Source organism: Erinaceus europaeus, chromosome 4 (genome assembly GCF_950295315.1).
Source record: "Erinaceus europaeus chromosome 4, mEriEur2.1, whole genome shotgun sequence".
NCBI classification, from domain to species: Eukaryota; Metazoa; Chordata; class Mammalia; order Eulipotyphla; family Erinaceidae; genus Erinaceus; species Erinaceus europaeus.
This window is the reverse complement of record NC_080165.1, coordinates 2534081-2547374: the sequence shown is the minus strand read 5'-3', so window position 1 is coordinate 2547374 and position 13294 is coordinate 2534081.

Below are 13294 nucleotides of genomic sequence, written 5' to 3'. Positions count from 1 at the left end.
TTATCTCTGTGGTTTCCGCCCAATGCCAGTCCGCAAGAGCCCAACGCCAGCCCGCATGAGCCGGCTTTCTGCCGCGTGGCGCGGAACATTGGGAGTGGGCTTCCCCCACACTGCTCGGCTACTGGAAGCAGGGCAGCAGACATGGCAGGGCCATGGGGCAGGGCTGTGGTGGCCCATCATGGCCGCCCCCCTGGGGGACCTCGGCCCACGCCTTCTGCACAGCTGGCCCGCCCGCCCTCCTGCTATGAAGTCTGGACAGATCCCAGACCACCCAGAGACCGTGGGCTCCCAGCTGAAACTGGGCCCCCTGGCCGAGATCCTCAACTCAGCTCTGAAGGCAGAAAAGCTAGAACACGCAGAAATTCATCCAGAGATGGCAACCTACAATTCCTAGAAGTGGAGCTGCGCAGGAATGGAGCTGTGCGAGAAGCCATCTCCGGATGGTGACCCTCCCAATAACTAAGACAGTACAGATCTAAATTTGTGTTTAAAATGACATGTCTTCGCAACAAAGGTTTCTCTCCTTGTGTATTAAAGACCATGTTTACGTGTGTGTTTAAAGTTTGGTAACATTAAATTTAAGGTAAAAATATAACTTTAAGGCTATATTCTTACCAGACAGAGTTAAAGGAAAAAGGTTTTCAACATAATTCTCATAAAGATAAAATTAACTTACATTTAAATTCTGAGGTAAAAATTAGTTTAAATATCAATATATTTTAACCAAGTTGGTCTAAACAAAACCTGTGCACACCTAGGGTGTGTCTCCATCTTGAATGGGTGTAACAAAAGGTTAAATAGACTTGTTGATATGTAAAACTCTCGATTACCTTCTCTATTAGAAATGGTAGATTACACAATGGCTATGCTAATTATTCTCATGGCTGAGGTTTTCTTTCCTTGATTCTTATGTCTACCTTTTCACATTCTATTGTTTAAACTTTAAAAAACCTTAAAATCATTCTAAAAAAGACTTCTAATTGTAATAGAGTTATCAATTGTGATAAGCTTCTACCTGCTACAAGTTTTGTTTCATAAGTAAGTGAATTGCAGCTGTCAAGTTCTCTACAGAAAAGCAGAATTCCGATGGGTAACATTCCCCATTGAGACAGACGTACAACAATTCACCCCCTGGCATTTCTTCGGTGGACATCTGCTTTGGTCTTCTATCGGACTCACTGGTACACCTCGGACACTTTGCACAAAACTAGTGGCTTCCCTTATGCTGCTGGGTTTCTCAAACACTGACTGCAGCCATGCCTTGGGACTCTAGGCCTCACCCTCCCATGCTAGAAAATGCCTGTTGAGGCAAGTACGCCCCCCCCAGGCAGGAAATTTTTTTAAGCTGATAAAGTTTTGCCCAGAGGCAAAAAATGGCCCCCTTAGGCCTTCCCTTGGCAGCACACTGGTTCTTGTTACTCGCTTACATGTTTCTCCACGTTTGTGCCAGTTTCTTTTGTGAAAATGCCTGTACGATAGAGGTTTCTGTTCACCCCACGCCCCTGATACTGTGGTCATTTAGTTATAAAGAAAAGGGGGAATTGTTGTATGCCTCACAATGGTTTGGTCTCGCTCTCACCCCTCCAGGAGAATTGGTTTGGTCCTTGTTAGTTTCACGCCTCTCTCTTTCTCCCCGCCCCCTATGCTAGGGACGTGCAGAGTCCCAGCAGCAGCGGCGGAAGGAACATGGGGAAGCACAGGGTGTGGTGATTTGCCCGCTCGTGAATAAAGATGCACAGCTTCCCAGCCCAGCCGTGTGTCCCCGAGTCTCTCTACCGCCGCGATGCTAGCCCGGCCAGTAGGAGCCCCTGAACCTTAACAACAGAGAAGTCGCTCCCTAATATGGGAAGGGGGTATAAATATTGTTGACTATAAACCCCATCGATTTGATTTGGTCTGGGGCCCATATTCAGTTTAGGAGCCTGTGTGACCTCTGCATCCTTATAGATCTGAGCTCACACTCTGTGGTCATGTGTAGGAACGTTCCAAGCTGCCCAAGTTTCAGGACCCATCTTCCTCAAGTGGAGCATAGAGTCTTTTGTTCATCCTCCCTTTGGAGGGTGGAACATTCTTTAGCATTGTTTATCTAAGTTGAGGGCAAGGTCCTATGGGGGCCCACAAAGGGATCTATTTTGTAGTTCCTGGTAGAGATGACTAGTAACAATGGAGCGAGGGATTTATTCGAGGTCTAGGCCCATCAGGTCTGTTTGGGAATCTCAGGACTCCCTGAATAGGGCCCCAGCTGATAGGGTGGCCTGATAGTGACTAAAGAGTCATCATTAAAGTACGCTAATCTCTTGCCCTTATTCAGTTTTTAAAGTCCTTGCTTTGCTAAGGTTAGCTAGAGTGAGTGAGAGAACTGTAATAGGAAGTAGGTGAGGAGGGTATTTTATGCTTTTTTTTTTTTTTTACTTGTTTAACATGTCTTCCTACTCTCAGGCATTCCTTCAACAACTATTTTTCTTCTTCAAACTCAGCTTCTATTAGTGGTATAAGAAGATAAAATATCATTTAAGATTTCAGATATATTTAGCTTTTATCAGTTAAGGGTAATGGAATGTGGTTGATAGTTATTACCACTTGACAATGGTTTTTATTGTCCTTCAAGAGAACTTAATTTTACTTTTTGAAACTTTGAGTTCTTTATTTTTGACAATGTATAGTTTAGTTTTAATATTTAAAATGAATGTAAGTGAGTTTATTTTTTAATATTTATTATTGGATATGGATAGAGAGAAATTGAGAAGAAAGGGCAGGTAGAGAGGGAAACAGACAGGGAGACATCTGTAGCCCTGCTTCACCACTGCTTTAGCTTTCCCCTTTCAGGTGGGGACCAGGGTATTGAACCTGGGTCTTTGAGCACTGTAATATGTGTACTAAACTGGCCCCACAACGTCTAGTTTTACTGTGAATAAATATATTTTTGGTTGGGTGTTATGGAGACCTTGGGGTATATCCCCAGAAGAGGAATTACTGGATCATATGGAAGGTCCATGTCTAGCCTTGTGACAGTTCTCCAGACTGCTGTCCACAGAGGGTGGACCAGTTTACTTTCCCACCAGCAGTGCAAAAGGGTTCCTCTGTCCCCACAGCCTCTCCAGCATTTGTTGCTGCTGTCCTTTTTGATGTATGCCATTCTCACAGGGGTGAGGTGGTATCTCAATGTTGTCTTTATTTGCATTTCTCTGACAATCAGTTACCTGGAGCAATTTTTTATGTGTTTGTTAGCCTTTTATATATCTTCTGTAGTTGAATGTTCTGTTCGTATCCTCTGCCCATTTTTTAATGGGGTCATTTGCATTTTTGGTTCCTGCTGTCTTAGTGTTTAAGAAGACAATAGATAGTTATTGGTTTAAGAAGACAATAGATAGTTATTGCTATAATCAAATTATTTGGAAACTGGATTAACTTTGAAAATCCCATTGTTAGGATTTGCTGTATCATATACAACACCACCATAGTTTAAGTCCCTTGACATTATTTGTATATAGCTGTGCCACAGGTTGCTTCTGTTCTCCCTGGTTGAAGCTTTTAGGAGTCAACATAACAAAGCACAAGTTATTCTTAGAAATATATGAACAATTTGAGACCACTGTTAAAATTTAGTCTGATTACACGTTTCAAGTCTTAAGTGCTTTGATTGAAGAAACATAAGAATTTTATTCTTATTAAACATTATGCATGATGTTTTTTTGTTTGTTTAAGAGCCATTAATACTAATTCTAGTGTCATACATTAGGAAAATCTGCTTTTTAGTCAATAATTTCCCCCAACTCTTTCCAGCTTGCTTCCTTAGGCATTCTATAGTTCTGAGTTATGAATTCAGACTCTTTTTGAGTTCATCTTAAAATACAAAGCTTTTTTTAAAGTTGTGTCTCTCCAAGAAGAATTTGAGTTTACTTTTGGTCAGGTACAGAAGAATTCAACCAATCCAGTAAATTCATGTAAATTAGTATTCTTCAAGTTGCCTATGGCTAAATTTCAGGCATAATATAGTAGAGCATCATTTCTTTGTGAGGATAAGCCATGAGTAATACATTTTCAGAGGAGTCTTTCAGAGAGAGAAGATAAATCTCCCTTTGTTCATGAGTGATATTTTATCCAATACTCCTTTTTCTACAGGGGCATCATTTCAAAGGTCTTGGTTTTATGTAGAAGATCCTGTCACAACTTCCCAAATGATGGATCCACTTGACCTCAAGCAGTCATGAAACCCAAAGCTCTAAATTCATGATGTCCATGTGCACCCCATGTCACTGTGGGGAGGCCTGGCACCTATTTATGGCTCAGCTGCTACAGTCTGTATTTCTGATTCCCTGGGAGTGACTTGTTTTTTTTCTGTTTTGGGAGCATGAAAATTTGTAATGGCATTTTGCAGTGCTTTATTCACAGTCCATAGTTATTTTTCTGTAGGAAGATCTTATAGAACAGTTCATCTCACCTGCACACTTCCCTCGGTTTTATCTAACACATCATATAATTTGTTCAGTACACTGTAAGGATCTATCCTTTTCCCTTCCTAAAGATATTCTAGTTTGATTTCATTCTAAGCTTCTCTAAGGGGGAGAATAATTTTGACTATTGCTCCAATAAACAAAAGTTATTTGAACCAGAGATTTAACATACATTCTTTATTTAGAAGGCTATGCAGAATGTACATATTTTATTCAGATAAAATGTGCATTTTTTGGCTTAACTATTGATAAAAATCAGCAAAGGTCAATATATTCCCTAAGCATAGGTATTTTCCCTGCCAGCAAGCCTTAGGCCAATGTAAAAATGAAGCAAGTTATATTCCTCCAAAGTTTTTTACTTCCACCATTTTATAAACTTTATTTTTAAATTTTTATCTATAAAATGGAAACAATGACAAGACCATAGGATAAGAGGGGTACAGTTCCACACAATTCCCACCCCCAGAACTCTGTAATCCATCACCTTCCCTGACAACTTTCCTATTCTTAACTCTGGGAGTATGGACCCAGGATCATTTCAGGATGCAGAAGGTGGAAGATCTGGCTTCTGTAATTGCTTGGGTGGATCCATACTCCCAGCCTATCTCTCTCTTTCCCTAGTGGGGCAGGGCTCTGGGGAAGTGGGGCTCCAGGACACACTGCTGGGGTCATCAGCCCTGGGAAGTCTGGTTGGCAGCATAATAGCATCTGGAACCTGGTGGTTGAAAAAGAGTTAAGATTGTAAGCAGAGGACTAGGTGGTGGATCACCTGGTTGAGCACACCTGTTATTGTATACAAGGACCCAGGTTCGAGCCTCCAGTTCCCACCTGTAGGGGGAAAGCTTTTCAAGTGGTGAAGCAGGGCTACAGGTGTCTCTCTTTCACTCTCCCTCACTATTTGCCCCTTCCCTCTCAATTTATGGCTGTCTCTAACCAGTAAATAAATAAAGATATGAAAAATATTAAAAGAAAAACAGGATGAGGTGTGTGTGGTGTGTGTATGTAAAAAAAATGATAGAAATCTGCCAGTCCCTATTCTGGTGCCATTTTACCCGACTTGCTTCATGGGGCAGGAGACAGATGACCAGGGACTCATGGCTGAGCTGAGAAGCAGTTCAGTCCTTATTGACGAGCGAGGATGCAGTTCAACAGTCTAATATAATCTAATCAAATCACAATTCTGTCCTATATGTCTCCTGAGGCGGAAGTGTCAGGAACACGAAGTACTCAGGATGGGGGGTGGGGAGAAGGAAAAAGCACGGGAACCAATGGGGACTAAACCAGTGAAAACAGTGATGATGTAAATAGACCACAACGTCAAGCAATGCAACAGAAGGGGTCTTAGAGCAGAATTTAGAAGCAGACCAACAGAAATCAAAGAAAATTTTTGAATACTCATGAACCTAAAGTCTGGAATATTGGCAGATGAAGATTTGGGGGGTCTCCATTTTGGAAAAAGCTAGTAGGTTTATCTTAGGTATTGGAATCTGAGTCTATGCCCAAAATTTGGTGTCGTGCGAAGATAATAGCAGTTTTGAAACCAAAGAAAGACCCAACACTGGCCGCCAGCTATAGACCAATTTCTCTCCTCTCCGTGTGTTACAAACTCCTTGAGAGGCTGTTTCTGTCACAAATTTCTCCTCTTACAGAGAAATTCCTATCACCTGCCGAAGCTGGTTTCCGCCCAGGAAGATCTACCTGCGAACAAGTCCTGGCCCTCTCAACTTACATTGAAAATGGATTCCAGAAGAATTTAAAGATGGGTGCTGTCTTTGTTGATCTCACAGCAGCCTATGACACGGTCTGGCACCGTGGTCTCCTAGTCAAGATCTCAAGATGCCTGCCTCCATGGGTGGCCAACACTATATCATTTCTTCTCCAAAACAGAAGATTCCGGGTGCATCTGGGTGGCAAGTCTAGCAGATGGAGACATGTCTCAAGTGGCCTCCCCCAGAGCTCTGTTCTGGCTCCTACGCTATTTAATATTTACATCAATGACCTCCCAGAAAATTCTTCAAGGAAGTTCATCTATGCCGATGACATCTGCTGTGCAACTCAGGCATCCAAGTTTGACATCCTCGAGGAAACACTCACGAAAGACATGTCTCTGATTACTATAAAAAATGGTGACTAATCCTTAGCACTGCAAAAACAGTATCATCTGTTTTCCATCTACACCATGCCTCGGCCTCACGTGAGCTTAATGTGCAGCTTGACGATACGAGAATCCGGCATGAAGCCCAGCCAGTCTATCTTGGCGTTACTCTCGATCACACTCTGTCATTTCACAAACATCTCATAAAAACTGCAGCAAAGGTGGGCGCGAGGAATAACATCATTGCAAGACTGGCCAGCTCCCCATGGGGCGCGAGCGCTTCCACACTACGATCATCATCTCTGGCATTATGCTATTCCACTGAAGAATGGTTCCATAGCCCCCATGTCCACTTGGTCAATTCCAAATTATATTCCTCCATGAGGATAATTTCTGGAACCATCCGTTCCACCCCGGTTCCATGGCTGCCAGTTCTTAGCAACATCGCCCCGCCAGATATTCGTCGGGATGCGGCATCATCTAAGTTCATTTCCCACGTCTACGTTCGACCGGACCTGCTAATATACGCGGATATCTTCGCCCACACTGTCCAATGCTTGGCATCTCGTCACCCAATCTGGTCCCCTATGCCTACACTGAACTTCTCTGTTCCAGACTCTTGGAAACAGAGTTGGCAGTCAGCTGAGGTAAAGAACAAACACCTCATCACAGACCCCTGCAATCGTCAACCCGGCTTTGACCTAGCACGTTATGATTGGGCCCTCCTCAATCGCTATCAAATAGGCCATGGCCGGTGTGCCACTCTGTTCCATCGCTGGGGAGCCAGAGACGACCCGAACTGCCCCTGCGGCTACAGACAGACTATGACCCACATAGTCAACGACTGCCACCTCTCCAGATTCAAAGGAGGTCTCGAAACTTTACATCAGGCTCAACCTGATGTTGTTGACTGGCTACGGAAGAAGGGAAAACGCTAGAAGAAGAAGAAGAAGAAGAAGAAGGTATATTCTAAGGTGCCCATGACCCAACTAGTTTTTGCCTGCGCCTGACATCAAATATGCAGGTGGCCTAAGTCATAATCTGGGAGATGGTGTCATAGTTGGAAAAAGGACCAGAAAGCTGGATCAGAGAAGAGAGTAGCTTCCAAATACGGGAAAGTTATATAAATATCTTTAACTAGAAACCCCATCAATTTGATCTTAGGCCCATATTCAGCACAGGAACCTATGTAATCTCTGCATCCATGTAGGTCTGAGCTCATATTCTGTTGTTGTGGCTAAGAACATTCCAGGATGCACTAATTTCAGGACCCTAGTCAGTGAGCCCTGGGATTTCCACAGAGACATGATGGGCCTAGACCTCTAACAGATCCCTCTCACCACTGTCACTGGTCATCTCCATGATGACCTGTGATTAATTAATTACTGGCAGTAATTAAAGAGTCATCATTAAAGTATGCCAGTCTCTTGTCCTTATTCAGCTTTTGTAGTCCTTACTTTTTATGACAAGGTTAGCTTTGGAGTGATTGAGGGACGTGCAATGGAAGGTAGGTGAGGAGGGTATCTAGGTCTAAGTAGACACTATTTCACTAGGTACTCTTTAGTGTCTTTTTAGGTCTTACTGCTTGCTTGCTTCATTTATTGACTCACAGCAAACTACTGTGCACTTTTGCTTTAAGGTATATGTTTTCCCCCAACTTCTAGCTATATGTACATATGCCCTATCTCATGGGCCCTGGTCTATATCTAGGTTTTGAGGTTTGTTAATAAGTGTCCCACATGAAATGAATTTCAGGAGTCCCATGAGCCAGGAAAGGACTCACTGGAGTTGAGGCTGAAAGGCTGACATTCCACACCTGACGTCTCTGGATACAGTGCTGAGTGAAATCTGCTGAGGTGGTACTGGTCGCATTGATTGGACTGGGATAAGCAGATGCAGTACTGATAGGTATAGATAGAGCTATAACAAGATCATTTGGGAATTCAGTTAACTATGAAAATCCTATTATTAGGATTTTCTGTATCATATAAGACCTCCCCATAATTTATGCCCTTTTATGATATTTACTTATAGCTGTATCTTATAATGGAGCACCACCAGTTGCTTCTGTTCTCCATGGTCTAAGCTTTTAGGAGACCTAATATTTCAAAGAACAAGTCATTACTAGAAATGTGTTAATAATTTGAGCCCACTGATTGTCATAGGAATACAAATAAAGACACCCCTGTGAGAATGGCATACATCAAAAATAACAGCAGAAACAAATGCTGGAGAGGTTGTGGGGGCAGAGGAACCCTTATGCACTGCTGGTGGGAATGTAAATTGGTCCAGCCTCTCTGGAGAGCAGTCTGGAGAACTCTCAGAAGACATGGACCTTTCATATCACTAGTGATTCCTCTCCTGGTGATGTAGCACAAGGACTCCATAACACCCAACAAAAAATATGAGTAACCCTATGTTCAGAGCAGCACAATTCATAATAGCTAAAAACTGGAAGCATCCCAGGTGCCCAACAACAGATGAGTGGCTGAGAAAGCTGTGGTATATATACACAGTGGAATACTATGCAGCTATTAAGAACAATGAACCCACTTTCTCTGATCCACCTTGGATGGAGGAAGAAGGAAATATGATGTGATAAGTGAGCTAATTCAGAAAGACAAAGATGAGTATGGGATGATCCCACTCAGAAACAGAAGTTGAGAAAGAAGAACAGAAAGGGAAACTCAAAGGAGAATATGACTGAGTTTGGAGTAGGGCACCAAAGTAAAAATCTCTGGATGGAGGGTGAGGGTAGATGTTCAGCTTCACTGCCCCCAGTAAGGGAGAGAGGATGGGACACAGAATTTTTGATGGTGGGAGTGGTGTTAATATACACTTCTATGAACTTACAGTCTCACAAATCACTATTCAATTTATAAGAGAGGGGAAAAGTGGATTGAATGTCTCAAACTTTTTGCTCCATGGACCATAGCTCTGAGTATATGTTCCTTCTTTCTAAGCACTTAAGACTTCAAATTAGTAATCAGATTATTATTTTTAATTTTGACTTCTTTATTGGGGAATTAATGCTTTAACAGATTAAATTTTAACAGTGGGTTCAAATTGTTAATACATTTCTAATAAAGCTTATTTCATATGTTCTATTTCTGTCTCATGTCTTCTTTGTAATAGACAATATTTTTAAATTTATTTATTGAGGAAATAATGTTTTACATTTGACAGTAAATATATAATAGACTATTTTATGATGTATGTAGACAATATTAAATTTTTTATATGTTAAACTATGAACTGTGTATCTTAAATTTGTGTTGACAGAGTTAGGACACAAGTTTCTACAATGGATTTGTTGCTATGTTATAATTAATTAGAAACAATGAAAATGTAAATTATTTGGGGGGCAGGTGGTAAGCACACACCAGGCTGAACCCACACACAAATCGCATGAAGACCTGGGCTCAAGCTCAGGGTCCTGGTCCCCTGCTGCTGGGGGAAAACTTCATTAGCAGTGAAGCAAGGCTGCAGATCTCTCTCTCTCTCTCTCTCTCTCTCCATATATATATATATATATATATATATATATATATATATATATATATATATATATGGAGATATATATATATATAAATTAATATAAACTTTAAAAAAGGCATATTACCATTCTGAAATATTAACTCACTGCGATACAGTTTTCTAATTATTTGACATTTTCAAATTGTGTTTATGATGTAATATCATGGCACATTATATGCCCATTATATGCCCATAAAAAGAACTAAAATTTACATGTTTTCTATTCATCTGTTTTTCATCTGTTACATGATTATTGCTGTAAGAGGATTCTTTCAAGGAAAGTACTATCATATAAAGACAAATCAAAATGCTGATGGGTAGCAAATATTACCACATAACACTTGAGTATGTCAGTCTCAGAAATGTGTAAACCCCAGTGGGGGTACAGCTTGGAGGTAGAGCATTAACCTGCATATGTATCTGACCACATGGGCATCCAGGAAGTAGCTTCCATGATGCTTTATGGACATGTTAGAAAGTCATTTCCAGCCAGTAATCAGTGTTCCATATCCTGAAGTTAAACAGGGGAAGTCTTAGCCTGTGTTTTGTGAGATTTTGCAAAAATGATGCATAGGGTCATTAGGCTAAGAAATGCTCAGGTTTGTTCTAGTTCTGGGTGAGTCAGAGTGTGGGGAGTCTCCACCGGACTAGGGCTGATAGTTGAGCTCAGACTCAAGGAAGACAGTCCACACTGCCATTGGTGAGTAACAGAAAGGCCATAGGAATTGCTTGATCCATGAATCTTGAGTAAACTTCCTGAAACAATATGATCACTGCTTAATCTTATGGAAAACTGGTTTTCCATAGAAAAAGATAGCAAAGTTTCTTTTCTTGTATGCTCTGACCCTCCCAAAGATTTACTTAAGACCTCCTGTTAACCTTGAGGTTACATAGGGAGACTGAACAGCTTGTGAAGTTGTTTGCTAAGAACAGAATAGAAGGTGGGTTGCGATTGGTTGTGAACCCTACTGACCATTAGGTAGTAATCTTTATTTAACTCAAGGAAGAAGGATGTGTCCCCTGACTGTTCTTATACTTGCCTAGAATCCCAAAGATACAATAAAATTTAATGTTCATGATTAATATTAATGAATAAGAGGCCATATTTTTATGAGGTTGACTATGACACAGCTTCTTTTAAAAAGGTGAAACTACTAAAGTAACTTGAATCAATATTGCTCCTAAGTATGGACTAAATTGAAGCTTATATGCTATTGGGAAAAATAATTAATAATCAGATTAATTTGTAAGCCTTTGGAAAATACATAAATCTCTTGTACTGCTTCAGCTGCGGTGAGACAGTGGCATAGGGGAAGGGATAAATCAAGAAGAAACAATACTATCCAGTGCAAATTCAGTTCATGTAACCAAAACAAAAATGATGATAATGATTGATCTTGGAAAACTGCATAGGCTCTTATAGACTACCACCTGTGAATAAATTTTATGCTGAGTGAAGGAGTGTGAGTTTCTACTATATATATATATATATATATATTTAGCCCATATGCTATGACAGACACTGAGGCATTCTCTGGGAACACACAGATGATGGGAGCACAATGAGGACCTAGAACACTGTGTGTATTAGTGGATGAAACAGGTGAGGGGAATTATTATTAAAGCAAAGTAAAAAATGAAAGTCTGCAGATTCCCACAGTAAGCAGTGCTTAGGTAAGCCTGCGGGAGCCAGCGGAACGTTGATAGCTGAAGCTTTGATAAAAAGACACATACAAGAAAATATAATATACAAACACTCAAATGAAGTGGATTTAGAGAAGAAACATAAACTTTTCAACATCACCTAAATGAACACTAGGGAACTCCAGCTGAAAGTACCCTGATTCTTCTGTTTGAGGGAAGGAGAGAGACAATGGACAGCACAGGGCATGCTGGTGCAGATGTTACCAAGGAGAGGTGGCCATTCATACACAGCAGGAGAAAGGGACTGGAGAGGGGAGAAGAGAAGGTAAAAGACCAGTATTATCAGCAGGACCTGCTCTGGGAGACACACCTGCTTTTTGAAGGCAGAACCGTTTTTTTGGATCAGCACTTTTCCTCATTAACTTGGATTAGATGCCCTCATATTCTCACTGATATTGATGAATAGTCTTGGATCTTGTCTCTTTGTTCCTGTACATTAAAAAGAACCCAGGTTAGGCTCTAATTATAAATGGAATTTCATTTGGAGACTCTAGACTTACATTTTTCTTAATTTTTAAAAGAAATTGTCTATAAAAAAGGAAACACTGAAAAAAACCACAGGATAAGAGGGGTATAACTCCACACAATTCCCACCACCAGAACTCCGTATCCCCTCCCCTGACAGCTTTCCTATTCTTTATTCCTCTGGGAGTATGGACCCAAGGTCATTGTGGGATGCAGAAGGTGGAAGGTCTGGCTTCTGTAATTGCTTCCCCGCTGAACATGGGTGTTGGCAGGTGGATCCACACTCCCAGCCTGTCTCTCTCTTTCCCTAGTGGAGAAGGCCTCTGGGGAAGCGGGGCACCAGGACACATTTGTGGGGCTGTCTGTCCAGGGAAGTCTAGCTGGCATCTCTTAAAGCTCTTCAAACAGAGAGTAGGAGTTGTGTCAACTACTCCTTCACTCTCTCAACCTTTATCCAGGCAAATAGGGTTTCTTGGTGTTGCCTACATAGTCTTAATGCTGGAGATTTATGTTGAGGTCTGCCTGCATTGTTGGTCCTTAGTGTTCATTGCAGTAGAGATCAAGACATTTCAAACAAGTAAATTCATAGGCCCCTTGAAATATACCTGGGATAAACCTATTAACTTTTTCCAAAACAGATACCCCAAATCTTCATCTGCAATATTCTTGCCTTTAGGTTCTTGATTAGTCACCAATTTGCTCTGCTTTATATCTTAACTATTTTCAGCCACCAGGTTCGAATTCCTACCATGATGCCAACCAGACTTCTCTGGACAGACAACCCCACCTATATGTCCTGGAGCTCCAATGTTCTGCCCCACTAGGGAAAGAGAGAGGCAGGCTGTGAGTATGGATCCACCTGTCAGCGCCCATGTTCAGCGGGGAAGCAATTACAGAAGCCAGACCTTCCACCTTCTGCATCCCACAATGACCCTGGGTCCATACTCCCAGAGGGATAAAGAATAGAAAAATTATCAAGAGAGGGGATGGGATATGGAGTTCTGGTGGTGGGAATTATGTGGAGTTGTACCCCTCTTAT